The following is an 11,582-nucleotide window of genomic DNA, read 5'->3' as shown; positions in this document are numbered from 1 at the left end:
CTGGTGTGACTTCCCTACTTGGAGCTGGGCTGGAGAAAGGAGGTGTGTGGTGCATGTGTGGGATGGTCACAGGGCAGGCTCTGGCAAGAGGAACTGAAAAAAAAAAACCAAAAACTTGTTCTCAGCTCTTTTTCAAGCCACTTAATTTGTAATATAAATAATTTACACTGAAATGATTAATCAATGCACTCATTATAATTGCATGGTTACTCCTTAGCACCAAAGGAAGTAAACAACAGCCTGCAGGATAGCATGAAAGATGAACAATCTTATACCTCAAACCTACAAATTAATATATTAAGTGAACATCAAAACCTCTGAACAGAGACAATATTAACTCAACCCACACAAAGCAGCAGGCAGGATCAAGGCAATATGTTCTAATTTTCCACAGTGCAGATCTTCACTTACTTGCCAGAAAACATCTATTAAAATTTAAAGGGAGTTGCAGAATTTGGTGTTGACATAATGAAAAAGAATTACTCTTAACTCTATTTAAGAAGCATAGTTAATTCTATGTAAGAAGCATTTATTTAATGCCATTCATATCAGTTTTTGCAGTGATGGGTTGCTTGTTTGTATTAAATTGTATTAAATTCAAAGGGTGTTTTTTAAAATGTCACCTGAAACTTTAAAGAAACTTGACAAAATTCTTCTACCAAAAGCATCAAAAATATTCTTTCATGCTGACTTTTTCTTATTTCCTATATATATATTTGTTCAGTCCAAATTCCTTATAAAGTAATAGTTCAAAATAGTTCAAATTCACTTATAAAGTAATGGTTAATAATTTCAGTATGAATTTATCTTTTTTCTCTCCTCCTCATATCTATCTCTTTTACACTTTGAATTACTGAATTCCAGTAATAAACACAGTAAAATAAATAACATGGATAAGACAGATAATGAGAAAATATGAGTTTTGGGTCTTAAATTTGCACTAATTAAAAAAATTAATCCACTTATCTAGACCAGAGTAGAAAAGTTTAATGAAAGGATAAACTTCACAGTTTATCAGTCTCCAGATAAATACTGGTGCACGAGGAAAAGACACCAAGTGCTTATCTCAATATACAAACCTTAGTAGCTGAGTGGGAAAAACAAGAATTTATTTCTCATCATTTCAACTTTTTCCCTGGAAGTGTCAAGGGAACTTGTCAGACCAGGGGATGGTAGAGCAGAGCAAGACAACAAACTTCAGCTCAGTGAGAAAATGAACAATAATTCATCAAAAGGCCATTCACTTGAAGAAAAAGCATTGAAATGAGTGAGCATCTTAAAAAACAGAACAAAAGTTGAATTTTACCAAATTAGTGTTTTCAGCCACATGGAGGAAATTATTTCAAAAACCTCCAGCTCAGAAAATTGTCACAGAGGCACCTCCAGAAACCTGGGGTAGGATGGTTGAGTTTGTTTGACTGTTTTCTTTTTATTTTGGTTGTGGTGAGGTTTTTTATTTGGTTGGTTGAGTTGGGAGGTTTTGTTTGTTTTTTTCTTTAGTTGCTGTGGCTTTCTCTTTCCAGGGCTCCAGTTTTTAGTTTACAGCTGGGCTTTGGCCATTTTTTTTTTTGCATTTTCAAGACTGGCCTTTTGGTGAAGATTGGGGCAACCAGAAAGATTTGGGGGGGGTGGGAGGGGAAGCATGATTTGAAATGGAAAGCCTGAAAACAGGAGTACTCTTTACACCTCGGTAAAACACTCAAAAACATAAATTTCAGGAAAAGTAAAAAACAACCTTATAATTTTACAGGAAAGCTGTGACAAAATACATTTTGAAGAATTAATAAAAGTCCAAATCCAGTCCACATCCAAGAGATTCTCTTAGTCCTTAACCAAATTCCCAAAGGATCAGCCCTCCTGTAATGAAAACCTCATCAGGTTTCCTTTGACTGTTTTGGTCATCAAATCTCACAAAGAGACAAATTTCAGAACAGCAGCCTGTCCTCATTATTTACTGTATAATCCTACCTACATTATCACACCTGCTTTCTCTCTGCTCCAAATGTCAGTGAAGAAATAACTATGCCAGAGTTTGCAACAGACAAATAAAACCAAACAATGCTTCCCTCACACCATTACAGTCCCCTAAAGAGCCACAGCCAGGCAAAAAATTGGAAGGGAAATTTTCTGTGCACATTATGAACTACAACAGGGCCTCATTGGGGTTTATTTATTTTTAAAGGATGAAGGATTCTGAGTACCCAGAACTTGTTGGGATACCTGATGGGGATTTCAGAGAAGCCAACTTTACCCTGGCCCTACCCCTGGGCTTTCCCTGAGGCAGTGGAAACGCAGATTCTCCCAAAGGAAACTTGGAAGAGGAGTCCCTGGTCCCCAAACCCTGAAAGGTTTGGGATACTCAAGCTAAACCATATGCTGTTGTTTACCTGTAATTCCAGCACACCTACCCACACCAACTGTGCTGAAATGCTCAGCTGTCTTGGAAATGATCCCTCATTCTTTGCAACAGGCAAATCCATCGCTGGATGTGCTCACCCAGCAAGCAGAACCTGGATCCCTGGAGCCTGGGACATGACAAACAGAGCACATGTCACTGCCCCAGCAGCACAGCTGCTCTCTGGCTTGCAAGAAAAATAAATATTTGCTCCTTTCATTTGTGCCACTAGGATTTGGAATGTGAAATATTTCCTGTAAGGTTTACGATGGAGGCAGAATTTTCTCTCCAACAAAAGAGAAAGGCTGATGCATGAGTAATCTATAGCCACCACAAGGAACTGATCAGAACTATTCAACACAAAATGAAGTCTCTTACATAATTGAAGGAGGGGATTGGTGGTTCATACAGTAGAAGGTGTCAAATCACTACTCAAAATAAAGCTCCTATCCCCTGCACTGGAGTACACCCAGCTAGCTCAAAATCCACCAGGAGGGGAAGGGGAGATCCAACAAGGACAAGGTGAAAGACGAAGGAGGTTCTTTTCCCCAGGATTCTGCCCACAGTTTATTATCAGAACAAATTCCAGGGAAAAAAGAGACTGGGAGGGGAATGGCAGGCACTGTTAAACTGGGGGGAAATGTTGGAAACCAAAAAATAGAAACTCCTACAGATGCTGAAGAGTTCAATCTGCAGCCTTGGAAAGAGCTTGGGTTAAGGTAAAGAGGAAGGTACAGACACTGGGTAGAGAAATTATAAACTTATGTTCTTATAATTATAAGCAAGAATATGCATAAAGTAAGAAATTATATTAGGTAAAATAGTTTGAGGTTTAAGCTGTAATAGTGTGAGTTACAAGAGTAGGTTAGAGATCTAGAAACTATGACAGAAGTGTGTGTATGAGTATGTGACCTGTCAGCTTATTGGCTAAGAGAGAGACACAGTGCAGCAAAATTAAGAAAATAAAGGTTTATAGGTTATTATAGGTTAATAAGTGAAAACAAGCTTTGTGTCAACTGCCTATTGGGCTAAAATGTTACATATTGTCATGCAGAGAAGAAACTCGTGTCTGCCTTGAGCTACAGCTGACTTGTTGCTCTAAATCTCACACCTTGAGACTAATATCTTATCTGGCTATTTGAGTAATAAATCATTTCAAAGCATTGTGGTCCCATCCCTTGTTCTTCATCTTGACAGGGAAAGGGGAGGGGGAAAGCAGAACTACAACCAATGTGATGAAACCAAAACCACACACCCAGGGGAAAGCAACAGGGAAAACCCACTTAGTGTAGATATAATAACCCTCTTAATGCAACACAACATCTATTCACCTGGAAATTATCCAATTAAACATCTGACAGACACTGACAAATGTTGTGTCCCCCTTCCACAGCAGCTGAATCTTATGAACAAGCTGTGTACTGCAGAATTGTATTTTTAAATGGTCTAGCAGAGACCTGAAATTCATCCTGACCACATTTCTTTCCACTCACAAGTCTATGACCTGAGGCCACAAATAAAGCTATAAACTGAAACATACTTCCTCATCTTTCTTTTTCTTTTTCTTTTTCTTTTTCTTTTTCTTTTTCTTTTTCTTTTTCTTTTTCTTTTTCTTTTTCTTTTTCTTTTTTTTTTTCCTTTTTTTCCCCCCTTAATTTAGATGTGGCATCTCATCCTCAGAACAGTACCAATTCACAGGGATGGAGACAAGCCAAAGTACTGCTACTGTACTCCACACCAAAAGTCTTTTCCCACATCATTCATGTCCAAGCAATTCTAAACTAATTTTGGCCACAGCAAGGAACAGAGGGCAGGGCCTGAATCCAGATCCTCCATCTATACAGGCTGTATCCATCTGTCCTTTTCCCAGCACAGCATCCAGCCATGAAAGCAGATTAAGGGGAAAGCTCCATCCCCACTCCACATTTTGAGGTACAATTCATGTGCTGCTGCTTGGAATGTTCCCTTGTCCCATGGTATTTGTCACAGATAATGTTCATTTTCTGAAGACTTGTCACTGACCATCAGTGACCATCACTGTCCTGCTTTCCTGGGGCTGGCTACAGGGCACAGTAAGATCCTAATAAAAAATTTTAAATAGATAACTTTTGTATTAAACAAAATGTCAGCACAAATGAAAAAAAAATATATCCTTCAAGGCATTTAATTGCATTTAATTTCAATCATCGAGCCTGTGTTATTCCTAAACTTGACCATAAAATGCAGAAAGTGAATTGCACACCACAGAAAATGTGATACCACCCCCCACCAAGTTCTGAAGCTGTAAAGAGCATCCAGTTTTCCATCAAGCTCTTCCATGATCATTCCACTGAAGGCCAGACCCACAGTAAATTCCCTCTATGGGTTGTTTTTCCTGAGGTAATACTTAATTTTGAGCAGTACTTATAAGAAGGAAGTAGGAACTCCTGTAAGCAGCAGGTGTTAATTATTCTACTTATATAAAATAGCAATAAATTAATCAAATCTCTGGGTACTTCAGCAAAGTTGTGACCAGTTCTAACAAAACTTTATGTGGCCTGAAAGCTTTCAAATGCACAATGGCAACTTGACTTTGAAACTGCCACTTCAAAAAGCAGCCAGATTTAAAAAGCAGCTTCCTGCCATTTTCCAGTTTCATTAAAATCTTTGTCTCTGGGATGAGACATTAGAAATTAAATGCTTAATATATTCATGAAATACATCCCAGCTGTTTGCCATGGTGACCTTTTCAGCATTCTGTGTTTCATATTTTGATAAGCCATGGGCTGGTAAGAAATCTCTCCCACAGCTTTTGCCAGCAGCCCTTACTCTGAGCCCTCCATGCTCCCATGTAAAGAAAAATAATGCAAGAATCTCAACAAGCAGCTCTTTCAGAGCAATAGGATCTCACAGGATCTCAAAATTCCTTAAACTCTGCAGAAGGCTTGTGTGCTGGTTTTGTAGTACACAGCAAGTCTTGCCTCCTGCAGCCTTTATTAAAAACTACTGCACCAAAGGCAGGACCAACAAAACAATAAAAAAATAGATTTATTGGGAAAACTAAAGCTACAATGCACTGTGTTTTTAAGCTCTTACAAGGGATTTTTTAACTTGGGAATATTTGTACTCACTTAATTCTCCTCTACATGCACAGGCAGAAAACCAAGTGGGTTAGGTAAAATTTAAGCACAGATATGGAAGCTGGAAATGTGCCTTCAAAAAAAATCAGATCCTGCCTAAAAATTGATCCAGAATCTTTCAGGCTTTGGTGTAGACCACTGTGATTATTGAGAACAGATTATTCCTTTAAGCTCAAAAAATTGTATTATGGTCTCAATTGTTAAATCTTTTGCAGATTATTATAGGAAATGGGGATGTAATCTGAGCTGTGGCTGCTCTGTTTCTCTATCCATTCTATTTTTCAGTCAAATTCTTATTATGGAAAAAAAAAAAAGCCACAAAAAAACCAACCAAACAAAAAGAAACACACAAAACCCAAAACACCAAGCAACAACAGCAACAACAAAACCCTAGGAAAGAAAAAAAATCTGTATTTTTAAGACATTTATATCAAATGCAAAATGTAATCACTAAAATAACCAGAAACATTGAAAATAATATAACAGCTGTTCCACAAATTGACAGAAGACATTGAAATCAAAACTGACTTTGTTAATGATGGTGACTTAAAAAGGCTCTGCCAGTTCGAAAAATTGCTATTCTGAACCTGTTGCAGAATTAAGAATTACAAACACACACAGGCCTTAAAGTTAAATATTTGACAACATTCCTCCTAATTTACAATCCAAGAATCTGAGCCCAGAGTTTCACCTGAAGGACTGAGCCTTTCCTTAGCCTGCAAGAGGCACCCAGATCCAGGTTACCTCCAACGGGAGCTGGAGCCAATACAAGGTCAAGAAAGGAGAATTTTTGGGTAGGTGCAAGAAATGGGCAACTGAAGTAACCTGAAAAGTAGCCCTGCTTAGTCAGAAGACAGATTTTTAAATTCTCTGTTTCAAAATCCATCACTCCTACTGGCATCACACCCTTAAAATTCTTTTTTCAACATCACTCTATGGGGACATGCTCAATAGACTATTCTGTGTTACATTAAACTTGTGAATTTCAATCCATAAATTTATATTTCCTTAACATGGGCAACATCAGCTTAATACAGAAATTGCCATTGGGAAGTTGGGTTATCCTGCTCACCTCCATGTGGGATACATGCAGATTTGGTTGGGGTTTTTGATGTCTTTATCCTTTCTTTTTAAAATAAATCTCAATTTCTAAACCAGTGTCCATTTAAATTCATTCCCTCATTACTTGTATCAGCAAAAGTGTTTCACATTTAATTATATGGCACAGGCTGTCAAACATAGAGACCCTTTTGTTGTGTCACAATTTAAACATATGGATGGAAACAAAACTAAAATACCACGGGAAGAAATTCTAATATTGAATAAAAGACTTTTTTATCTTACACAAGACTACATTATGAAGCCACAATTTTATTATTTAGTTTTATTGTTTTAAATTAAATAGAATGAAGTGGCTACTTCATCTTGCTGATTTAATAAGTTAATAAAGTCTTCTGGCAAACATATACTTGATGTATTGTGGAATGCAAAAACTCCTTCTCATGTTGAGGAAAGCATTAAAAAAAAAATCTTCCAGGGAGATGCTGCACCCTGCACTGTACTTTATGAAGCCAATATTTACCAACAAGATGGACTTAAGTCATTCTCCAACACAGCCTTTTTTCTTGCTTTTACTGTAATGTGGTAAATTCTCTGCATTCTTACAAATATCTTCCTGCCTGTCACATTTTCAGGTGGGGCAGGGATTGTTTTTAAATGTTCCATTTGATCAGCAGTCAGGATAAAACTGTATCAGGAGATGCAGTAGAGCATCCCATGGGGAAGGAGAGAAGTTTCCTACTCTCAGGTGGCAAAGACATCAAAATGCCCATTTCAGGTCTCTGCCAGCTCCACCCTCAAACTGTGTCTTCCTTCCCTTATAATCACACAAACATAACCAAGATAATTAAAATAGCTGAGTTCATGAGATGCATCAATGAAGCTGTTACGGTTTTGGTTTGGGGGTTTTGTTTGGACTTTTTTGGTTTGGTCATCAAAATATGCAGTAATTCAGAACCTTTATCAGGCTGTTAACACAGCCAAAAAACAGGATAACATTTTGGGAGACAGGCTGTTAAAAGTGGCATTGGGTAATCAAATTCTTGTCAGTGGAGAACTGATAAAGTTTTAATATAAGTAAACTATGTCTTGGTATTCTCACAGTTAACTAAACAATTTCTTACAAGTGTTCCTCCTCGCCAGGGAGCTGAACTTCTATGGGTATTATAGCTGAAACTGATAAAAACATCTAGAATTGTATATACATAATTCAAAAAGGACATCAAATTAAAAATGGTCTGTCATAAAGATTGCTCAGAAATGAGAGGCTGCCTGTCCCCAGACTCCAGCAATGAACATGGTGCCTGTGAAATATGAAAACTGGAAAATAACCTTGAGCTGCCTCTATCCCAGCTGGTGTTTGGGGAAACACTGAGAATTTCCCAGAAAAAGCAAAGCCCACCTTGACTGGGACTTTTCCATATGTAGTCCTTAGGTTCTTCATAATGCACAGCCTTTATTATGTGATGGAAACTAATCAGAGTGAGATAATATTAGACCAGAAATGCAATGCCAGGCAAAAGGAAAGAAAAATAGAAACAGACAGCCCTATATATCCACATGAGGAAATTAAAACATGACTGGAAAGGAGCAAAAGTCAATTAGAGGGGAGATCACCACAAAGAGAATTTGAAACAAGGGCTTTCATTTTCTCTGACATTGATTCCAAAATCTTGAAGGAATGAGCACAGTTCTAATGAATGTAATTTAAAAATAATTAATATATCACAAGCAAGCATGTCAGAGAAAGATGAACAGTACAGCCTTAGCAGTATTTCTTTCACTCCCTGCAGAGACGTGCCTCATATGAAAGAAAGGAGGAAAGTATAAATATATTTGTGAGATATGTAATAAAACAAGACTATGAACTGCTAAGTTTAGGTGAGATAAGGCAATACAAACATTTGCCCTTACAGAGCAACGACAATAATAGGATGATATCTGCTCAGTCATCTTCTCAGGAAGAAATGCAATGTGATTAAGGGATTTTTTTTGCATAAATGAGAATAAAGTTCTGTAAGTTTAATGACTTCAAGGAGAGGCCAAAATTAAGACATTTGCTATGTACTATTCAGCCCATCAACAAAAAAACAAGCCTTGGTTTGGTTTTCCAAGTCATAGGACTGGATGATGGCTGAATAAAAAGAAACCCCAAAACATCCTGAAATGAAAGGAAGGAGAGGGGGCTGAGGCAGATATCAGCAGGTAAGTTCACTTTGAAAATCTTGTGTCTGCTTTTCAGCAGCCACCAAACACCAAAGCATTAGTGTTTGGTGAAGACTGGAATTAGTCTTAGTTACAGCTCATGGGAAATTCGCCCCAAATCACAAGAGATCCAAGAGTTCAGCCCCCATGAAAGAATAAATGAACTGTGAGGGGAAAAGAGTGTAGGAGTTGGCATTTCAGAGAGCTGAGAATGCCTATTTAAATATTAAAGCCCAGGAAAGCATGTCTTACTAATAAAAATCTCACACAAGTCCAATTACCTGACTGTGAGAGGGTCAGTAGATCAGAGCCACAGATAAAGAAGTTAAGAATGCTGTGAAGTCCACAGCTAATAAGAATACACTGGAAAACACACACTCTTATCACACACAATGACTTCTGAATGACACACAATGAGCCTGAAAACACACAGAAGTAAGAGTTTGATATGGGTTTCCATTGGCAAAGGATCAGGCCAACATTTTGGGAAGGCAGGGGTATGGCAGAGGGGTGGTGGGGAGGGAGTGTGCAGAATTTTTAATGTAATTTTATTTTATTAACTCCTACTTTTTTGGGGTTTTTCAATTTCCATCATGGCTGCCTGATTTGGTTCCTTATAAGTAATTATGGAAATGGGCTGAGGAGGTGGCATCTGAAATTTCAGAATGAACCTAAAATATGCACAAAACCTTCCACTTCTCAGAGCAGACAGCATGGGAGGCTCCCCACAGAGTACCTGCGAGGCATGAAGATACCAGAAGGTGAATAGAAATATATTTGTAGCAGCTATTGTAGCCCCTTCCCATGACTGAGTTAAAATTCATCCCAGGGCACCTTGGTTATCCACCTGAGCCTTTGAGCACTTTGGTGCTCATGGGGTTTCTGCAGAGGCAGCAGCACCAAGGGCTGGCACACAGCCCACATTTACTTTACCAAACCCAGAATAATTAATGTGTGTTTGTGGAAGTATCCTCTTGAAGGCATATTAAGTTGTGTTAAATCATTAAATCATTGCACCAAATACAGGAAACCAAAATATAAAATGTCCAAAAAGGAGAGCAAATATTTTATCACTGAACACAGACAGACAGAGAGAGAGAGAGAGAGAGAGATAGTTGTCTTCTACTAGATATTTGCAGAACTCAGATGAAGACCTTATTAAAATTTTATAGGAAAAAGAATAATTTTACTGATGAAGGACTGAACAGGTGTTCAGATCTCACACAAAGAAAGAAAAAAGAGCCCAATGTGAGAAACAGAACATAAAAAAAATTGCAGTGATTAACAGGAGCGCATTCTAGTGAAAAATAGCTGTTAGGTTAGGTATCATAGCTATTAGGTTATGTGAGCTTATTTGAGCCTGAGATAAAGCCCCAGAAAATTTAAGTCCTGTCACAAGTCTTGGAGGTTTCAATTGTTTCATTGGACTAATTGCTAGATGGCAGAACTCTTCTTGTGTGTTAATCTCAAACTGAGATGTAACAAAGTCACTTCTCTCAGTGTAAGGAGAACATTTATCTGGAGTCTAATGAGAAAGGAAAGATGCCTCTCAGAGAAAATGCCAAAAAAGTGCCAGATTGGAAAATTAAAAATATTTCAGGAAGGATACACAGAAACAGCTACCCTTTCCTTTTACATGTGTTCAGCATTTCTAACCACAGTTACACACTGAGGTGGGATAATTACCAAAGTATCTCATTCTAATGCACTCCAAAGGTGCAGGGCACAAACACCTCTGCTTTATGGATGGGCAGGTACAGAACGACCCTCCCAACCTGCACAGGGGGTCCAACACATCAGGAATGGACCAAAAACCACCCCACCTGCAGCTGGAGACAGCCCAGGGACACATCCTGCCCAGGGACACATTCAGGATTTGCCAAGAATTGTGGAAAATGCACCCCAGGACAGCAGCAGGGCCCCACATTTCCTCTGCACATGCTGCCACTCACAGAGTTTAGTCAAGGCATCAAAATTCCCTCAACCTTGACAAAGACACCACTGAGCTCGGGGTCTTCTCATCACTAGAACGTGAATTTTGCTGGATTGGAATTGTGAAATTTAAGTCATCAGTTCATGGAAGAGCTTGGCTGAAAGGAACCAGAGCTCCAGAAGTGGCTGAAACACCAAACTGATGTTGGTGTCATATATTCACCCTCATTTAAAACAGGTCAGGGCTGTCCAGAGCAGCTGAGGTACCTCAGGCACTGCAGGAGCACCAGGGTCACCAGGGCTCTCCACAGCTGTATTTCCTCAGGAGACACTGAGGCACAGCACAGCCTGTTTGGGTTACCCACAGACACATTTTTAGCAAGGTAGACAAATTCAGTTTGATATCACTTGATGGGAGATTGAGCTGCTTGCTCAGAATGTTTATCTGCTCACACCCACCAAGTGAACCCACCAGTCAGGGTGTTACAAACAACTCAGATCTTGAATCTAATACCTAAAATATTCTGCTCAATTCAGGAAGCATTTGGCATAGTTTGAGCCTGGAGTTTCTCCTTTGCTCACACAAACTGAAGATTGTGAAAACCAGCTGTCAGTGCAGAGCAACCAAATATTTCTGTAAGCCTTGGGGGTTTTCCTCCATTTTTGTGGATGATTTTATTTGGGTTTTTTTTAAATAACCACAGTTCACTAATCAGTAATAGTTAACTTTTACTGTTAAACATTTAATTCTCAAATACACTCAGGTTCGTTTGGGGTTTTGTTGGTTTTTTCCCAGGGAAATTTTGGTTTTCACAAAGATTATTGCTACATATTTAAATTTGAGACAGGTTCCTCAGCCAGCAGGTGCTCTT

The sequence above is a fragment of the Cyanistes caeruleus genome, chromosome 19, assembly GCF_971803275.1.
Source record: "Cyanistes caeruleus chromosome 19, bCyaCae1.hap1.1, whole genome shotgun sequence".
Classification (NCBI taxonomy): Eukaryota; Metazoa; Chordata; class Aves; order Passeriformes; family Paridae; genus Cyanistes; species Cyanistes caeruleus.
This window is presented reverse-complemented; position numbering follows the sequence as displayed.